This window comes from Pipistrellus kuhlii, unplaced genomic scaffold, assembly GCF_014108245.1.
Source record: "Pipistrellus kuhlii isolate mPipKuh1 unplaced genomic scaffold, mPipKuh1.p scaffold_m20_p_14, whole genome shotgun sequence".
NCBI classification, from domain to species: Eukaryota; Metazoa; Chordata; class Mammalia; order Chiroptera; family Vespertilionidae; genus Pipistrellus; species Pipistrellus kuhlii.
In genome coordinates, this window is record NW_023425449.1 from 26,831,202 (window position 1) to 26,850,791 (window position 19,590).

The window sequence follows — 19,590 nt, forward strand, 5'->3', positions numbered from 1 at the left end:
TGAGAGCTTACAAAATGTGGTTCATAACAATTAGGTCAGAAATGAAACAAAGTAAATGGGAAGACAGATAATTTATTTGAAGAATTTATATTGAATTGAAGGAAGAAAGAATATTAACAAAATTTCATATTAACTAAAACTGAAAATTCACAGGTACTAAATTTGAATGGAAAAGCCTATTCAAAGCAATTCATTTTTATTAGATGTTTGTGGAATATGTATATTATAAAATGGTTCATTAATTTATAATTTTTTTCTATTATGGAAGAACCTCCACTGTTCCAAGATGAAAATATATCAATGACATTTATATAATCAATAATGTCCTTAGATTTATGAAATCAACTTGACCCCTTCACATCAATCTAATTTTCATGAAATGTCTGTCTTAATCATGCCCTGCAAAAAAAAAAAAAAAAAATAGATGACAATTTTGTTAAATCTAGAGAGTGAGAAAATGACAAGCATGAAGTTAAATAATTTTAGTGCTTCAAGGGACATACAAGATGATATAATCCTTTCACTTTATCTACAAACGAGGAAGTTGAGTACCAGAGTAGTGAATGAACCAAATGGCACCACTTGATACAGGTACTGTAATTATCAAAAAGAAAAGAAAAAAAAAAAGCTGGTCCTAGTTAGTACACATGTTCCCTTAAATAACTAATATGTCCCATTACTGTGACAGCATGCTTCCTCTTCATGAATGCCTCCCCACAGAAGCCTACTTTCACCTGCTAAACATGACCATTGGGTTTCTCACAGTCTGGTTTTTAAAGCAGCAGTATCAGAATCAACTAGGTATTTGTTAAAATATAAACCCTTGGGCCCAATCCCAGACATCCTATAAAAGAACCTGGGTGTTGTAGTTTTTAAAAAGCCACCAGGTAAATCTCCTGCATTCTGTTTGTGAATGATTGCATTACATCAGCATATAGACACTTTGTCTGATTATAAGGCACCTGGAAGACTTAGCAAAAATGCAAAATTCCAAAAGTGTGCTGAGCCGCATGTGTGCAAGGATACACACCCAAATAAATATAGGTTTTGCAGCGTTGAAAACTGAATACGGCCTTTAGTCTAGTTAGCAGTAATGTAACAATATCCATTTCCTGATTTTGAGATTGTTCTACAGCTATGTAAGATGTCTCTATTAGGGGCAGCCAGATGAAGAGTATGCAAATTCCATGCTCCAGTTCTGAAACCCTCACTAAGAGATAATGATTCAGGAATTCAGGAAATAGAGATTACATATAGGAAGTGTGTATGTGTGTGTGTTAACAAGAACTCCAGTGAGTCTTCATACTGCATAAGAGCTGTTTAACACCCACACCCCAGCATATATCAACAGTCCTATATCTTCTATGAGGATCTTTTGAAGGATATTTCCCCAATTTTTCAATGTGGAACTTTGTTTAAATTTCTGCATGAAAATTCTGAAGAACGTACAAATTAAAAGGATTTGCAACAAATATTTGTACTCTATAACCAGGATACACTTCAGATCCATTACCTGGTTTGATCAGTATATGGAGAAAATGTTGGACACACATGATGTAATTTGGATCAAAATAAATAAATAAATAAATAAATAAAAAGCTCCACAGTATCTTTTAAGACAAAATAATTTTTTTTCAGTGTATATCTCAGCACCACTGGGATACTTTGAGATAAAAGAATATTTGTTGAGTCCAAATAGGACAATTTTTAAGTCATAATGAACCCCACACAACTTATTAAAGTATGAAGATATAATAGTGAGCTAATATCAATGCTTGATACTTTCTAGGTACATTTTAAAATTAGATAATAAGATAACAAAATAATAGTGAGACTTTTTATTATAATCTAAAAGCCTGGTGCATGAAATTCATGCATGGAGGGGGGGGGGGGGTGTCCCTCAACCCAGCCTGCACCCTCTCCAATCTGAGACATTCCTCTCACAATCCAGAAAGGCTGGCTCCCAACTACTTGCCTGCCTGCCTTCCTGATTGCCCCTGCCTGCCTTCCTGATTGCCCCTAACCACTTCTGCCTGCCAGCCTGATCACTCCCTAACCATTTCTCTGCCAGCTTGACTGATGCCTAACTGTTCCCCTGCCAGCCTGTTTGCCCCTAACTGCCCTCCCCTACAGGCTTGATCGCCCTCAACTTGCCCTCCCTTGCAGGCCTGGTCCCTCCCAACTGCTCTCCATTGCAGACCTGGGTCCCCCAGGTCTTACACTGCCTTACACTGCTGGCCATCTTGTGGTGGCCATCTTGTGTCCACATGGGAGAAGGATCTTTGACCATATGGGGGCAGCTATCTTGTGTATTGGAGTGATGGCCAATCTGCATATTACTCTTTTCTTAGATAGAATGATAAGCTCAGGGCCAAAGTCCCTGACAACAGCCCAGCACAGAATTAACAGAAAATTTGAAGAAATTAGAATTTCTACATGAGAATATCAACTCCTGTTATATTTTTTCCTCATCCCAAGTATAACCTGTATTATTGAATGCAAATTCTATTTACAAAGTCCATTACTCAGAAAATAAATACATTTTAAGAACAGACCAAGGACAGGACACACTTTGACTTAGTTGCTGGGCCTGGCCCCTGACCCCCTCCAGGAGTTTGCCTTGGGAACACTGACCATTCTCAGATCCCAGGAACCAGCTGAGCTGTTTGTAACATCCTAGATAGCCACTGATAGATCCTCCCTTCCCCCATATGATGGACAGAGTATGATGTAAACTGCACCTGCGGCCTGGACATTCCTGAACACCTTACCAGGCACCTTATATGGACTGTACATTGAACCACCAACCAGCACCTGCCAAATGCCCTAAGCCCCCAATTCTAAGTACCTAAGTGCCTAATCATGTGCCTTATATGAAACCACCAATCAGCGCGTGCCTAGTACCCTAAGCCCCATCCCTTCCCTTTCCTCCCCCTCAAAAGGCGTGTTCACTCCTACACGTGTGCTCTCCTCCTTTGCAAGGTAGTCCTTCTCCTCTAACAAAGTCTGTAGTCTTGGTTTTCCGCCCTCTGTCTCATCTTTCAACCACCTTGTTATCAGATTTCAAGCTCCTGAAGGCCAGACTGTAGACCTACCCTTCCCCCTTTCCATGTTACACTTGCAGCTCACAGCTGCATGCAGTTTTCTCCCTAGCCTATATATAATCAGCAGGCTGGCAGGAAAAGGCAGAGCAGAATTCTCAGGGTGACCTACTGCTCTCCCCATACTGCTGGCATCATTGGAATAAACACTCATATACGATAAAACTCTGTTTCTGCTTAATTTGGCTCAAGTAGTGACAGGTGGCGTCGACCCCATTTAGTGTCAGGTATCAGAAGCAGTATGGCCACGGGAAGGAAGACCATCTCTCAGATGCAGCCCTGAGGAGCAGCTCACATTGCCAGAACATGGCAGCGGGGGGGGGCTTAGCACTTCTGAATTTCCCAGGATGCTAGGCCCTGTGGTTTCCTTGGGAAGCTCTGCAGCAACCCCCAACCTCCCCACTCTTGGACTGCTGGAGTCCAGGCCACCCAGGTCTGAAGCCCAAATCCTGCCTCATTGTGAGGGGGAGGGGAGGCTCAGCAGAAGGTAGTTGTCTTTTCTGAAAGGGAAATGAGCCAATGGGCCACTTAGTCCCTGGTAATTCGGGGGGTGAGGAGTGGAGGAAGCTTGTTCTTCTGCAGGCACTATCAGCCCAAGACTAATACAGGTTGCCTAAATAAACTAAATAAAGGTTGGAACCTGAGGCGAGGAGGGGTGCTTGGTTGCTAAGGGGCATATGCATGACAAAGCTGCCAACTGTGACAGGGCTGCCAATTGTTCCACTCACACTCAGCACATGGTGCTGGCACCCCACCTGCCTAGATCGCTAGCTGTGCCCTGGCCCCACCTTTCCTGCTCACGTGGCAGCTGATGTGGCTGCAGGTCCAGGCAGCTCAGTCTCCGGAGTTGGCCCTGGACCCTATCCTGCTGATCTGCATCCCCTTGGGGTCACCGAGCCCTGGTCCTGGTATCAGCAAAACCCTCCAAGTTCTGAAGAGGCAGAACTTCCATCATTCCAGTAGGGAACCTCAGAACCATAAAGAGGTTCCTGAGAAAATGGAAACTTCTCTAAAGTCCCAGGAAACTTAAGCTCAGTTTCCACCTGAACAAGAGGACTCAACTCAAGTCTAGTGTCCTCTGGGCTGTTGAAAATTTTGTTAGTCCACAAGGAGTCCCAGCTCAGCCTCCACCCACCCCGAATATGTTGAATCTTCAATCCAGCAGGAGAGCTCAGCTCTGCCTCCCATGCCTCTTGCAAGTGCACAACCTTCTGGAGATCAGCAAAAGGGTCTAGTTCAGCCTTGAAAATACTCTATGGATGTTGTAGCTCAACCTTCAGTATGTCAGCAGGTGACAGTCTCACCTTGGGCTCAGGTGAGGCTCAGCACCCGGTGCTGCCTAATACCAATGGGAAAGGTGCAGATCTGGCAGCTTTGATAAATTCAGAGCACACCAAGAAGAGTGAAGCATGTGCAATGGAGCAGGTGGTCTTAAGTGCATGCTCCAAAGTCCAAGAAGAGGTGATACCTCCCTCTGAGCAGAAGATACCAGCTCAGCCTTCTTGGGAGGCTGATGGTGCAGACCTGAAGCAGACAAAAATTCCAAGTACCCTGAATGACCTGAACATAACCATCACTCCCAACACGAATTTGGAGACTAACGCTCCTCCTAAGCACCTGAGATGACACTTCCACTTGAGAGACCGTTCAGGCACAGAAGTCAGCCTTGATTGAAGTCCCAATTCAATCTTTGGAAGGGAGCTAAACATCACCCCCCCCCCCCGCAACCTGCACCACAGACTGATGCCACAGCCCTGCAGCAGACCACTGCTCCTGCAAAGCACCCTTAGGTGACAGTTCCACTTTCAGAGCCTGCTCTGTCTCAGCAGCCAACCTTGTCTGAAGTCACACTTTAACCTTTGGACCTGGAAGTTACCATAACTCAGCAACCAGAGTCATCTGAGACTTTTCCTCCAGCGTCTGAACAGAGTGACACCATAAACTTATGGAAGTTCTGTACCTGCCATAATGGGACGCCCTTGTGCCAGAGCTCAACACCTACAGTGGCACCTTCACCATCTTCAATTTTCGAGGAAATTCTATTTCTTACATTCATTGATGAAGATATACTGAAGTCATACTGTTTGGTTGAAAAACTAATTTCAGTAAAAAATAATTGGAAGGAATTACATAAGGATTCATCTGAAGGTCAACTACCCCTCCAGTATTTAAATCTTGGTTGCACAAAACTGAGCTTTGGGATGTTTCAGGCCTGGCATGGAATGAAGTTTTTACACAAGTTAATTCTCAATCATTATCTTCCCACAACTGTTGAAGATCCATATCTTCCTAATTGGCCAGCATTAAAATGTTTAGACATGGGAACGACGCAAGTGTCACTTGCAACAGTTGAGAGCATCCTCATGATGGCCCTTGAATGGGAAAAACGGATCTTCCCTAGCCATTTAACCTGCTGCCTCTGCCAATTTAAAAATAACATTGAGACTGCCGGCAGGACAGTCATACTGAATGTCTGACCAACAAGCCTCATAGCTCCTGAGGAAGCTTCTCAATGTGCAGCAAGAAGGAAATGTTTCCAGGGCAGAGTGGGATACGGATCAATGGAAAAATGAGAGGAGTGAGCCCAGCGTGAACAAGAGGAGGAGTCAAATCAGCTCACCAAAGATGTGCCAGGACATTGGTGTACCAGCAAACTCATCTCTGCAGTACCTAGTGCCTGTGATTGTAGTAGCGGTGATTTGTTATTACAATTTTCTGTCTCATTGCAATTTGTCAAAGAGCACCTTCAAAGGATGATAGACAAGGAAACTCGAGGGTCTTTCGTCCAATTCTCCAGCATGAAAGATGCTCACCGAACCCGAGGGGGAGGAGGGCAGTTTCTGGAAAAGGCAGCTGCTAGGGGTGAGGGATATGTATGGACCTCTCAGTGTCATTACATGCAAGAAAAACATGGAGCAGAAGCCTCACAGCAAGGATTCAGCTGATGAAGATGAGCTTTTCGACAAATGAGCAGAGTGAAGCCTCCCCCTCATCAACCAGGATTGATGCATCGGACTGGGCTGCTGAAGAGACAGGTGAAGAGAGGGAAACCTGACACCTCCACTGCACACTCAGGCTACCTGCAAAATGAAGTTGGCTCAGAATTGCTGGTAAAATACATATCTTCCTCTTGTTGAAAAAAAAATACCTATATGCTTGATGACATTGAATTTTTCTCTGTTCAATGCTGATAATTTATGTCAATAAAATTAACTATTCCCTTTGTGAAATCAACTTCTTGTTATTACTACCATTGGCAATATCTGCCAGTTTCCAAAGTTAAGCTTGACAATGAGATTGTTTAAACATACTTTGTCTAGCCTGGCGTGGCTTAGATCTATGAACCAGGCAATTACAGTTTGATTCCTGGTCAAGGCATATGCCTGGGTTGCAGACTCAGTCCTCAGTATGGGGAGTCCAGGAGGCAGCCTATCAATGGTTCTCTGATCACTCATGCTTCTCTCTCCCCCTTCCCCTTCCTCTTTCTCTCTGAAATCAATTATATATATATATATATATATATATATATATATATATATATATATATATATATATATATATATTGCCCTATCTAAATATGAGCATTACTTCAGAATCATTTGTTAAGCAAGATTTCATTGAATGTATGTAGCATTCCTGGTAATTTGGAGAGATGATCCAGTACACAGAAGAGTAAATGGAAATTTTGGTTTCCATTTCAAATTTTGGATTCTTCTATTTATCTACATGTTATCCAGTTATTCATTTATTCTGAGCTCTTATCATGTGTACATGTGTCATGTGTACACTGTAGGATGCGTAAACATTAATAAGACATACTCATTATCCTTATGGCATTCACAATATAGAATGGGAAATAGATCCCCACAAATACCTTTAGTACAATATATACACACATTAGTAGCATTCTTCCCCTTAGTAACTGGCAGAGTCTGCAAGCTTAGACACTTTACTGAGTATAGTAATAACCCTATTTCAGTTCTGTGTCTTGAGAGAAAGATGGTATCATTAAAAAAATAAGAAACTCAGAAAAAAAGTAACTTAGAAAGTTAAAGAAGAGGTTTTGAATATTCAATACTGACTCTGAAGTACTAGCCATATGACAAGCTAGACATATAGACAATTTATAGAATTAAAGAACAGTATATAGGAAGTTAGAGCTGGAAATACAATCTTCAAAATAGGACCAAACCCAGAGCTATGATTTGCTAAGACAGCAAGTCATTTCAGGGTCACCTAGAGGGCAAAGAGGAGGAGGTCTGAGGTGCTGCACCTAGTGGCCCACTCAGCCACCGACACAGGGATTAGCCACACAATGTGCCAGTCACTGCTGGAGCCCCTGGACATCAGAGAATGGTGATGAAGGGATGTGGCAGGTACAGTAGAAGGAAATGTGGATTCTTGAAGTTGTGTGCAAACATTCTTGGCAGGACCCAAGAAGGAGTTTGTGAGGAAAGTGACAGAAGATAGTGTTAGAAAACAACCTCATGAAAACCTCAGGGTTTACGACCAAGTTAATGAGTCATTAACTCGTTGGAAGACTAGTTTTATGATCACTGTCACCCATATTATCCCATTAGGCCATGGTAGTCATGATGAAATTTGCGGTTGTCATGTTGTATTGGGGGGGGGGGGGGGAGTTTCCTCGGACAATCACTTAGGGCTGTGGCTCACTGTAATAAACCTTTCTTTATCACCTTATCATTCCCTAAATTGGTTAAAGTCTGGAAGTTGTAGGCCTAAAGTCGGATGTGCATCTCAGTGGTAATCCCACAGTTTGAGTAAAAATATTAATTCTATCATTGAAATGTGACCTGCTTTATGCTGCACATTTCAGAAAGATTGGTGGTTCACTAAAAGCAGGGCATCCTGGGCCTAAATACCTGACTGTTTTCCACTGGTGTTTTTAAACCAGTTGGCCCATAGGAAGATACCATCTCTTCAGGGTAGCTCCAGACACTCATCCTTGCTGCTGCTCTTGTACCTGTAGATCCAGAGACAGAAGTTCTATCTCCCCTCCTCCCAGAGAGGAGGAAGGAAGGACCATTTTTTTCATGGGCCTATTGGCTGCCAAACTGCAATAACTTCTGGGTGTGCACCTAGAAGGGTTGGCCTGCACTCCTTCCCCCTCCTATGCTGGTAGCTCTCCTCTTCTCTACCCCTTCTCTCTCTGTCTTAGGAGGACAGAGCTGACATTACATGTTGATTTTGTTCCACTCATGGCAAGTGTATTTGTGATCTTGGTGTATAGGCCGAGTCATTTAGACAGAAAGGAACCTTCTCCTAGTCACACTTCTAGAACTAGAAGAATGGTGATGAATTTGCACAGCCTATGACATAACCCATACAAAATGCCATGGCTCATTTGGAGCATCATCCCATGTACTGAAAGGTTGTGGGTTCAATTCCTGGTCAGGGCACATATCCAACTTGTGGGTTTCAATCTGGGGTTGGGGTGCAATTGGGAGACAACCAATCAATGTTTCTCTCTCTCTCATTGATGTTTCTCTCTCCCTTCTTCCCTCCCTCCTTCCCTTCCACTTTCTCTAAAATCATGTTTTAAAGAAAGAAAACAGTAAAAATGCCTTGTACAGTAATGCAAACTTATTACAATTTTTTTAATTTTTATATATTGCTTATTGTTATTATTAATTTCTATAATATAAGAAATGCACATAAATATGTATGCTCTGTAGGTCAAATATTATATAACTCTGTTGAGACAATTATAAGTCCATGTGGGATTTGAAAGGATATAGTAATAGTTAGGGAACAATCTTATGAGACTATGATGGGCGAAATAGTAAAGCAGAAGAGACAGAGCATATACAGTTTCAGCATTTTGCACTTAACAGATATCCTGAGAGGTATGGAATAGAAAACTACTATAAGAACACAATCTGTCCTTAGACTGTGGCCTGAGAATCTGGTAGAAGCATGTACTGTTATGGCTGCTACATACAAACGCTATATATAATAAATAAGGACATGAACTTACTTCAGTTTTAGTTTCTGCACTATTAGCAATAAATTAACTTCTATGATGCCCCCCTAACTTGCTTATTTGGCAAGTTTTAGCTGCAATTTCAATTTGCATCAGTCCAAGAGCAGTCAGATATTTCTTGAAGACCAGAGATGTATAATAGCCTAAGGTAGGGGTGTCGAACTCAATCAGAGAAGGGGCCAAAATCTAAAATCCAGCCTAAATCGCGGGCCAAATGGTTTACTGAACAGTCATAAACTGTCATTGTGATGGAAACGCAGCGGAGTGCAGTGATGACAGCGCGGTGCGGGCCACATTGCAAGGCCTGGTGGGACGGATTTGGCCCGAGGGCCTTGTGTTTGACACATGTGGCCTAAGGACATGCCAAGATGGGCTTCTTTATTGGTGAAAAACTCACTAGCCTATTTGTTGATTGCTGTTTTGAGCTCCAATGGCAAAAAAAAAAAAAAAGGGGGGAGGGAAAGGGGTGGTAAAATCTTTTTCTTTTTCCTGCTTAGCCAATTTTTCTTTGTATGTTCAGCAGTGCAGCAAAAGTTAATTCATTCTAAAGCACATGGTTTTCCTGAAAACCCTGTCAATATTAAAATATTCCTTTGCAGCTCTGGCCTACCCACTGTATTAGATGAAGGGAAAATACAGATGGACTGTACTTTGTTGTAGTGAGAAAACCATCAAAGGGCTCCTCTGAATCAATTTCTTTATTCCAATGTATAAGCTTCTGCTAAAGTTCAGAAGTTTATGCTTTTATTATTTTTTTGCCTACCCCCATCCTATTAACTGAGCTGTTTATAGATCTTTAAAATAGGATAGAGCATTTTTCCCCCTTAGGACAGGCAAAGAGAAAGGCTGCCAATTATTCCTCTTTTGACTTCAATGAAGTCTCTTTAAAAGAAAGAATAAGAGTTCAATATGATTTCTTTAGAAAATGCCCTCCCACCAATATAGTTACATGCAAGGCAGACAAAATGTCTGCTATTTCTTACAATGGACTATGAAACAGCCTGACAGTTCTCAAATGATTGATGGGAAAATACAAAACGGGCCTATATTGTGGTCTATGGTGTCTGCATAGAAACAAGCTCAGCCAGTATTTCCATCGGTGAAGGACAGCCTGCCTACAGGCGAGGTGTTGGGGACTTTGTGGCTAGGTGACTGCTATCTTTTTTCCTTCTGCTGGGCAGTGGGAGATTACCCACAGGACTTTTGGAAAAGGAGGGGACTCAAAATCTGATCGCCCACATAAATTTCCAGAAACTTCCAACTGATCAGCATAACTATTCTTTACTAACAGTGTCTTCCACAACGAAAATCCCTGTCCTTCACTCTGTATGGCTTTAAATAATGTAATAGTAACTCCAACTTAAAATGCATTACCCATATTATTCTGCATGGCATTTTGTGCTCTACCCAAGCCCTTTTTTTTGGGTCAAACCTCAATGGAGTAGCAAGTTGGTGCGCTTTCTGTCTCAAAATTAAGTTAGATATCAGGGTAAGCTCCTCCTTTTCTTTTATCTTCTTTAATGGACAAGCAGGCTAGAAGTCATCCACTGAAAAATCATTTGGTCTCTCAATAAAATATTTAGACATTCCCCAATTTGCTACAAAGAAAAAGAAGATCAAGTTCTTGGTTTATATAAAGTGGCTGCCAACATTAGATAGAATGAAAATAATTATATACTTTTTGATAAGCTAACTGCTGTTGGTAGATATCCACTACAGATTGCAGAGAGTTGGATTTCAGAATCTGTGTGCTTGATCCTTTTCATATATGTAAAATCATTAGCCATTCAATGCCTCCGTGCCTGTTCTATGCTGAGTGTCACCGAAGATACATCATGAACCTTGCTTTCAGTGTGCTTATAATCTAGAATAGACATAGAGATACAATCACAGCACCTCCCAGTAATTAGAATTAACTATGAACTAAGCATAATGCTAAGTAATTTCAGACATTGTTTAATTATGTTTCACATTTTAACATGTGAGAAAAGGCTGTGTAACTTGCCTGAACTTGAATCCTCATTTTGATTCAAGTCGGATCGAGGTCCAAAGAGCATTTGCCAACTCGGTGAATAATATGAAAAAACATACCAGAACACAAATTCAAGGAAAATCTGGGCCATTATCAATATGATGTAGATTTAGAATTATTTTCTAAAGATCTTATAGTAGTAAAAATTAGTGTATGCTGGGATATCTGGAACATCTCCTGGGCCCCAGTTTGTGTATATAATAAGAACAAAACAAGACAGGTGGGTTAGTTCTGCAGTGTAGGCTATGAAATAGTGATTCTCAGAAAGAAGCTAAACACGCCCATGGGTTGAATCTTGATTTTGTCTTTACTCACTTCCACTAAACGAACATGGCATAGATGACATGTTTGTTTGTTGTTATTGTTTTTAGCAATGACTATGCTTTCATTATAGCAAAGGTAGAAGCCAAGAAGCAATAATGATCTTTGGAAAACTCAAAAATGTGGCTGCCTCATAACAAAGGAAATGCAAAGTGGCCACAGATACCTAAAATGTATATAACTTGTGTTTTGTTGGAAAATTACAAAATAGAGGTGCTTTTAGTTGTTGGTTTGGTTGTTAAAAGAAGTATTCTGGTGATGATCCAAACCAAGTACATGGTAGGCATGAGATGGTGGAAAGTATGGGCTTAGGAGTAGGAAGACACCCACGTTGAAATTCCAACTCTACCATTTACTGCTTTTGTGACTTTATATGAAGTACTCAATCTCTTTGAGCTTTTCTCCTAATATTTAAATGGGTCTTTAAAAATTACCTGATAAGGTTTAAAAATATTAAATGACATAGAAAACCTAAATGGCTTCCAATGTAATTAGGCTCTTTAACTCTCACTACATAAAGGCTCAGAACTGCCCCTTTCATTCAAGACAGAGAATATGGGATTTTTAAACCAGGGAAGACAGTTCTATAATCTTGACAAAGGCTAAAATAGAGGAAAGAAAGAAAATAGCACACAAATGTAAAAAAGAGAAGTGCAGGAAATACAAAAAGTGAAAAGGAAGTTACTTCTAAAACCAATGAAACCTGACTCAATTCTGGGATATTTACAATAATGATGACTAAGCCTTTTAATATATGCCTCTATAGAGCCAAGACTCACATACAGTAACATTTAATTTAGAAAGCAGGGAAATGCTACAATCTGGATAGGCATACACCAAGCTAGCTCGGAAACATTTATTTCCACATATGAAATTGGAATAAATATATTTTAATGAAGGCTTCAATTGTCCTTTTCTAAATTAAACCATATGTAATTTAAAGAATTTAGATGTATTCCACTTTAAAACACCTTAAACATCTCTGTAAGGCAACTCTCTAAGGTATCACACACTTTCTGAGCCCCCAAGAGAGAAGTGTGATTCAAATTAGTCCTCAAGCTGTTCAAATAAGGAGCTATGGCTGAAAGTAACACAGTTGGAGGAGGAGGTGTATGTATTTTAAAAGTTACTTATATCTTAGAGATAAGCCTGACAAAATGGATTAGAAAGTGAAATCTGAATGAATAGGTTTGCACTGACCAGTGAATTCCTCTGGTCCTGAAGAAATATCAAGGTGGCTAGGAATTTCTTGTTCAAACCTGGTGTGCAATCAAAAGCTCTGACACCCAAGGAATAATTGACACTACTACAGGAAGAATTATTATGGGGGAGTAACCCTTCAAATTGAGCACCAGAACACTTATTTTTGGCAGTACTGCTAAACTTCAGTGGTAAGTCACTTGACCTTACTGACTCTCATCTCAGAGCAGAGGGGCTGACTAGCCCATCTCCAAGGTCCTTTCCTGCTCAATCATCCTACGATTCTGTAATGTACTTGCTAAGTGCTTTGCCTAATCACACAATTACCCAGTGGTCCTCCTGCACTGGAAGTGGATGATCACTTGTCAGGGGCATCATAGAGGGTATTCATAAATTAGCTGGGGGTCATGTTATAACCTCTGCAGTCACTTCTTACTCTGATTCGGTCCTGGCATCTGGCTCTGCTGACTCCTAGCCCAATGCACTATCCATAAGAAGGATATTGCCTCTTCTTGGAAGCAGCCAATTTCTAGTTCATTAATAGAGAGATTTCAAGGATTAAAAGCAGGCTGCGTGAGTGAATGATAAATATAAACCATTACCAACTTGTCCTCTTACAAAAATAATTATATAGGAAATTCTTTTCATCTCATAGTAATGAGAAATAAAGAGAAAACAGAGGTATAATTTTAGTGCCCCCCAGTGGGGAACAATAATGGCTGCAGTTAAATTACACCTTTCAGTGGCATTTAGGGGTGCGTATAGCCACTTGAATGGATCTGTTGGCCCTCTTGTACTGTCTATGACTATTTTACTCTATAAATACTTCTGGAAATTTTCATTCTCATTCTATGAGCCTGCTGTTTATCTAGAAGACAAAAGCTTTTCTGACTATCCCCACAAGTCTATGGTCTTTTCAGGGATTCCAATTGACGTGCATATGTTCCAAAAGGTCCAAGATGATCTGAGGCGACCCCAGATACCCATCTGATCCTACATTTATTAAAAGCCCTGGAGCTATTTATCCCAATCACACCCAGAATAATAAGCAGAAAGAATAGTTGTCTCTGGAAATCGTTAAGTTCCAATCCATCTCCCAGTTTCCACAGCTTTCATTCCAGAACTAGAAATTCTCAACCAGAGCTCTGGGACAAAACCATGGCTTCATTTTGCTCACATATTTATTAGCATTTGAAAATGTTGGTTGGACATGAAGAAACTCTAATGTCATTTTGTCACAATGGTCAATGACCAGAAATAGCATATAAGATAACTCCTCTGAGTAACAGGGTTTTATTTAAGATTGAGGCATGTTTTCCATTCATTTTTCCAATGACAATCTTAGTAATTCTGACCTTCATTTGGACCAGGGCCCCAGCAATTCCTATCTGCGTAACTTACCTTAGATAATTTTTAACTTTATTATTTTTAAGTCTCATAGCTTTTGTAAAACTTGGATAGTGTAACACATCTGGTAAGACTTTTACAAGGATTAATTCTATATAAATACAGAATGGAATAAAACACATAATAATCTAAGAAATATCTATTAGTATTGTAATTTAAACAATATATCATGAGCACCTATTATATAAAAGTAATTCTATGGGTAAATAGTCCCTCTAACCTTGGGGATTACTACATATAGAGGGCATCTGTAAACAGGCTTCATATGTGTTAAAATCATGGAAGTTTTTAAAATTTAAGTGAAGATACAACATAGAAAATGGGAACTGACACTACAAGAGGCACTACAGAGTTCAAACAAAGTTATAGGAAATATTCCAAGGTAGTATATTTCAATGCCAAGCAAATAGTTCAGGTAACCTTTCCCAGAACTTCAGAAGGCACTGTTTTGGATTAAAATGTTCTGGGAAGGCTTTATGAAAATGGATAGATTTAAGTTGAGAGGAAAGAAAATATGTAAGGTCAATAGTGGTAGTTCTAAGTTGGTGTAGTATATGAGTATCCACAGCATGAAAAATTGGGAAACTTGAAGAATCATGAACTATGCTGAAGCAAAATATAGAAAATATCTAGACTAATAAAAACCTAGGTTACCCTTGTGCCCTTGCACCCTTGCACAATGCCCTTACATCGCCACAAGATGGCTGCCCACACATTGTCACAAGATGGCGGCCCACAGGGGAGGGCAGTTGTGGGTGATCAGGCTGGCAGGGGAGGGCAGTTGGGGGCAATCGGGTTGGCAGGCAGAAGTGGTTAGGGGCAATCAGGCAGGCAGGCAGGCGAGTGCTTAGGTGCCAACAGTCCCAGATTGTGAGATATCCCCTGAGGGGGTCCCAGATTAGAGAGGGTACAGGCTGGGCTGAGGGACACCCCTCCCTCCCAGTGCACAAATGTCATGCATCGGGCCTCTAGTTATACAATAAATAACTAGAGCAGTTATTGAAAACAAGAATGAGCCAGGAGCATAAGCTAAAAATTTAGGCTTTGATTTATTAAAATAATAAATATAGTGTTTATCTTGTAGACCAGGAATGAACATAGCACAAATGTCATATACCTATCTATGCTTCTTCCCAGACTTACAACAGCTATCACTAAACAATCACCACTCTCTTTTCTATTGAGTCTTAATGAGAGCTCAGAATCCTTCTTAATACTTTACTCTAGGAGGTAATCACCATCCAATAGGATCGTCTCAAAAGATAAAACCAGCTTGCTACTCTTCCACTAGTCTAAGCAAAGATAACAGGAACATACTTTAAGGTAAGGCAAAGAAAGAATCAATTGGATAGGATACTGGTTAGGAAGATGGCAAACATGTAAAGGCTTATTGTACTAATCTAGAGATGAGATGATAGGATGTTCTCATTTAGCTCTTTCAACAAATACTCATTGAGTATCCACTGTGTACTAAGTTATGAGGTGGGGCTGGGATCTATGGAAAATAAAGTGATGGCAGTACCTGACTAACTGAAGTTTTGGGTGGAGTGTCTGGGAAGATCATGATGACATAAGCAGGAACTTTGGGCTATGTTAGAAGTACATGAGTTTTTCTTGGGAGACTATACAAAGAAAAAATCCAATGGGTAATATTTATTTATGAAGAAATATTCACTTAAATGGTGGTAAAATAATATCAGTACCATTAAGAAGAGAGGAAATTGCTGCTCAAAGAGCTAGAAAAGGGAGGGAGGGGGAAATAGTCCAGAATTTTGAGCCACAAAATAGGAGAGTTTCAAAAAGAAAATGGTTAACAGTTGAGCACAAGTTATTGTGATGATGACTGAATTGAATTTAACATTTTGGAGATCACTAATAAAATGAAGAAAAATTTAACTGAAGGAAAAGTATATTTAGCTTGCATGTGTGTGAAAAAAGAAACAAACACTGAAGAACCAGAGCAAATGAATACAACAGCAGATCAAAACTAGATGCTACCAGGAGTCCTCAAACTTTTTAAAGTGGGGGCCAGATCACGGTCCCTCAGAGAGCTGGAGGGCCGGACTATATGAACTACTAATTCCTACTGTAACACCTCGGCTGCGCTCACTGCCCAAAAAACCTGGCGGGCCGGATCAGACTCCTCTGCAGGCCGCATGTGGCCCGCGGGCCGTAGTTTGAAGACGCCTGTAAGCTAGTCAAAGACAGCATCATAGGATCAAGGATGCCTGAATATGTTAAAAAGAGAAGAAAAGCAGTGTAGATCAAAAGAGATTGAAGATGTTTGAGAGAACATAATAAATAGAAGGAGCCAGGCCCTGAGGTGGTAGTAAAGGTAAGTTTAAGAACCTATAAGGAAGATTAACAAGTTGATCATGAGGAATGTGTCTTGTGGGAAACAGGGTGTAGAGACAGAAATAGTCAATGAGAATGAAATATTGAAGAATATATATCTAATATTCTTGGTGAAATAAAAAATATAATAATTTTCAAAGAGGAAAGAATAAGATGGAATGCAAATAAGCATTAGATTCAGATAGAAAATGTTTGGGCAAAATATTACAGTTTTCTTATGTGTTCACCAAATACTTTTTGTGTATTTATAATGTGTCAGAAAAAAATATTAGGTGCTGGGGATTCAATAATAAATGACACTGATATTGTCTCTTCCCTCAAATATCTTCAATTATAGAAAGGAAGATCATGTGTCTGTGAGGTTGACAAATAGAGAGATAGCAAGCATGCAGCCTAACATGAAAGGAGGAGCTCAAAGGATAGGTCTAAACAGAATATATAAATTAGGGAAGGGTACACATGAAGATTTTTTTAGAGGGTTAGTGGGAAAAACTATTAGAAATTTTAATAAGAATCTAAACATAGCTAACCTCTTTGTATCAAATACATTTGAGACACAAACATCATCAAAAATGATATAATGCTATCACAATTTTTTTTAATCAAGGGAAATAACTGAGATCATAGAGTATGGAGAAAGAAGAGAAAGGCCCAAGACCTCACAACATGTGGTTGAGACTTTGCTTGTTTAAGCATTTGGGATCTGATTCAAGACTAGATTCTACGTAGATAGAATGCAGATTTCATCACTCATTATTTTAAAAGGAAGACATTTGGTCATGAAACCACAAAGGAGATTGAATATCCTCAAAACTTTTAAGGAATATCTGAAGTCAAAGTTAAGAGGCTTCCCATTTCAATAATTGTTATCCTGGATAACCTACTCATTGCAATGGACAATTTTATTCTACTTGGGTCCTATGAAATGTAAGTACTGAGATTTTCAAGTGCAGACAAAAATCACTATTTATCACACATTGATTGAGCCTTATCTGAGTGTCAGTTACTTGATTAGGTCCTGGGAATAGGAAGATTGAGAAGAAAGGTACCTACTTTGAGTGAGCTCACAATCTCATGAGGCAGACAGGGCAGATGTCGGTCCTTGTAGTCTTTATTAAAGCTAGATACAAATTTATATTGAGGCTGTGATAGGACCACCTAATTTGGCTTTGTATAAAATGAAGAACTATAAGAATAACAGAAGTAAAGATGACAAAGGGCTAAGTTAAGGTAGAGAGGCTCCTGAAAATTTACTGCAAAAAATAGAGTAGCTCTTTTAACAAAGAACTAATAAAAGCAAAACTCCAACATTAAAAAAAGAAATTTTCCATATCCCATGGTTACAAATTTTTATTTAAGATTTTACTCCTACTATATATCCAACTATAATGGCTTTATTCTAGCTATTATGTCCAATCCCAATACCCAAAGGTGTTTTTCACACTATAAAGCATCTTCCTCTGTTATTAGAGTAAATTAGTTAGCACAAGAATGACATATTAATCCTGTAAAGGTCACATCATCTTGATTACAAGAAGCCCATAAAATGGAATTCTTGTTTTTAATAGATGGATGTCACAAGAGGGAAAATAGAGAGCTTAACACTTCCCTCTCTAATGAAGAGATGTTATTCTCAAAATTATATTCATCAAAGTATTGCTGTTTGTATCTCAAAACAAGTGAAGTGTCATGGTCATTAGAGAGATTGCATTATCTCAGGATAAAAATCATATAGCCAGCCCTGAGGAAAACACTATTGTCTCTCCCTCATCATAAAATGCTTACCACTTACATGAATTTTCTTCAGACTTTTGACAAACTTTCTTTTTTCATTCAATTTGCAGACAAGGCAATCAGGGAGAGAGAAGTAAACTGATTCACCAACACTACAAACTAGTAATAGGGATCTGAGACCAGAAGCATGGGCATTGAGTTCCCAACTCATTGCTTGATCCTGGGTCTTGTTGTTTCCTTATAGAAGGTAATTTTGCAACGTATTTAGATTTTTTGACCTACAATAAAAACTGAAGACATTTGCAATTTTGCTCTTAGAAGCAGTTACCTAACATCTTAACTAAAATAGAACCATTATGAGCTAGGTTGAGTTCTAAGTGTTTATATAGATTATTTCATTAAACCTTCACAACAATCCTCTGAGATACTTACTAATTTTATCCCTGTTTTAAAGATTGACAATTGAGGCAGTTTCACATAAAGTCATGCAGCTAGTAAGTGCTAGGGCCAGAATTTGACCCCAAGAAGTCTGGCACTGGATGTTCAATGTTCTTCCCTACTTCCCCACACTGCCTCCATGAACGACATAGATTATATCCCTATACAGGTGTGTTATCCATGCACTACATTCTCCTCTCTAAGCTTACCCAAAAATAAATGTATGCCACCAAAATCCCCAGAGAATAACATGAAATACATGGCTGTGATTACAGCACATGACTATGCTGTAGTGTAAATGCAAAAGGATCATGGAAGGTTGTCAGAGTAGGCAAAGACTGCAATCAGGTCATAAGTCTCAAATGAAAGAGGGTTGGTGACACAGATGTATCATTTTTGTGGTCACTAAGGGCGTTGGCTCTAAATTTAGACTGCCAGGGTTCGCATTCTGACTCCATCACTTGCTCCCAGAAATTGGGCAGGTTATTTACCTTCTCTGTTCCTCAGTTTCCCCATATGTTAAAAGGAAGATTAATTATACCTGTAATATTATTGTATTTTATTGTTGTCTCATAAGAATCCAATTACATAATTCATTTCAAACACCTAGAAATGTCTCAGGCACATACAAAGCATCAAAGTTATGCTAGCTATTATAACTGCTATAAGAATAAAGAAGGAAGAATAGTATTAAAAAGCATAAATACGTAATGCTGGCCATTCTGCTCAACATGAGAGTCTCTGACTATCCCTAATCCATCACCTCCAATGAATGGGGTTGAGGTACTAAGTACTATCCCATCATCATCCAGGGCCCCCACCTGAACTTAGCTATTTGGATCTACTTCAATGAAGATGTAAGGGTATAGAGAGAGGTAAGCTTTGCTAGAGTTTTAGGCATCCCCTCAGCTCAAACTCAGCATTTCCATATTCCCTCAATTTCTTTTAGTTTGAGACTAATACAAAATTCTATCTGATGCCTACAAAAACGATTTTAG

The 19,590-nt window shown here is 39.6% G+C and overlaps 1 pseudogene; it reads left to right on the forward strand.

Annotated features, from left to right (window-relative positions):
* The first annotated feature begins 4,382 nt into the window (after positions 1-4,382).
* On the forward strand, positions 4,383-6,071 carry LOC118718570 (annotated as a pseudogene).
* The last annotated feature ends 13,519 nt before the right edge of the window (positions 6,072-19,590 follow it).